Raw genomic sequence first — 2056 nt, 5'->3', positions numbered from 1 at the left:
AGTAGATGACGCTTACTATTTTGAGATATGTTCCTTCTATGCCTAGATGTTCAAGAGTTTTTTTTATCAAGAAGGGATGCTGTATTTTATCAAAAGCTTTTTCTGCATCTAATGATATAATCATGTGGTTCTTGTTTTTACATCTGCTGATATATTTAATTACATGTATGGTCTTGCAGATGTTGAACCAGTTCTGCATCCCAGGTGCAGGGCTGGTCATGGTGAATAATTTTTGACATGTGTTGCTGGATCCAATTTGCTAGAATCTTGTTGAAAATTTTTCATCAATGTTCATCAGGGATATTAGCCTGTCATTCTTTGTTGTTGTTGTTGTTGTTGGAGCTTTACCCAGTTTGTGTATCAGTGTGATGTTAGTTTCATAAAATTATTTGGGGAGAGTTCTGTCTTTCTCAATTGCTTGGGATACTTTCAGTAGGATTGCTAAACGTCCTTCAATTTCTGGGTTTGTTATTGCTCTATTTAGTGTCTCAGTGTCTTCTTGTTTCAGTCTTGGGAGATTGTGTGATATCAGAAAGTCATCCATTTCATTTAGCTTATTGAGTTTGTTTCCATACAGGTGTGTATAGTAATCTCTGATAATCTTTTGTATTTCTTCAGGGTCAGTTGTGATTTGATCTTTTGAGTTTCTTATTGTGCTCATTTGGACTTTTTATCTCTTTTTCTTGGTCATTCTGGCTAGGGCCCATCAATCTTGTTTATCCTGTCAAAGAACCAGCTTTTTGTTTTATTGATTTTTTTTCTATGATATTTTTGTCTTCTATGTCCTGTATTTGCAGTTTTATTTTGGTGATCTGGATTCTTCTGCTAAAGTTAGGGTTTTAGTGGTCTTGCCTTTCCAGCTCCCTTAGGTGATTTGTTAGGCTGTTAACTTGTGATCTTTCCATTTTCTTGATGTGTGTTTGTAGAGATATAAATTCCCCTCTTAGAATTGTTTTCATGGCATCCCAGAGGTTTTGCTAAGATGTTTCTTCATTTCATTTGTTTCCAAGAATCCTTAATTTCTGTTTTAATTTCTGTGTTGACCCAAGAGTTGTTCAGCATCGTGCTGTTTAGTTTCCATGTGTTTGTGGGTTTAGGAGAAATTTTTTTGGTATAAATATTTATTTTTATTCCACTGTGATCTGAGAAGGTTCATGGCAGTATTTTGGTGTTATGCAATTTGTTTCCTTTCTTTTTTCCTTTTTCCCACTTCTCCTTTTCCTTTCCTCTTTCTTCATTTCTTCCTTCCCTCCCTCCCTTCTTTTCTCCCTCCCTCCTCCCTTTTTCTCTTTCTTTGCTTTTCTCTTTTTTTCTCCCTTCTTTCCTTCCGTCCTTCCACTTTTTTCTTTTGTTTTATTTCCCTTCCTCCCTCCCTCCTTCCCACATCTATCTTTCTTTCTTTCTTTCCTTGTTTCTCTTTCTTCCACCTTTCTTTCCTCCATCCCTACTTTCCTCTTTCTTTCTTTCTTTCTTTTTTCTCTTTTTCTTTTCAGCAGCTTAAACTGTACTCTAGTAAAAATCCAAACACTAGCTACAAAGAAAACAGTAGTCAGGGAAGACTTAGTTTTACTTTTCTTAATAAACTTACCTATTAAAGGACCATTAAAATACTTATTACAAAAAGTAATACATATCATGATATAGAATAATGCTGATAATGTTATGTCAAATTTTAAAAGCAAGATAAAAATTCTGAATTTAATTGCAACAATTTAAAAAAGATATCTGTATGAGTTAGGGTTTCTCAGAGAGGCAGAATCAATATAGATATTATATATAAATATTTATTTTCATATTTAAACTTACATATTTAAATGTGCATATATAAAATATATAAAAATAAAATACTTATAAGGTATTGGCTCATAGGATTATAGAGGCTGAGAAGTCCCATGATCTGGCATCTGCAAGTTGGAAACCCAGGAAAGCGAATGGTATAGTTTGAATACCTGAGAGCTGGAGAGTGATGGTGTGAATTCCAGTTTAAGTCTGAAGGCCTGAGACCAGGAGTACCGAGGGCAAGAGAAGATCCATGTCCCAGCTCAGGTAGTCATGA

Source organism: Carlito syrichta, unplaced genomic scaffold, assembly GCF_000164805.1.
Source record: "Carlito syrichta isolate Samal-C Ts95f unplaced genomic scaffold, Tarsius_syrichta-2.0.1 Scaffold304763, whole genome shotgun sequence".
NCBI lineage: Eukaryota > Metazoa > Chordata > Mammalia > Primates > Tarsiidae > Carlito > Carlito syrichta.
This window is presented reverse-complemented; position numbering follows the sequence as displayed.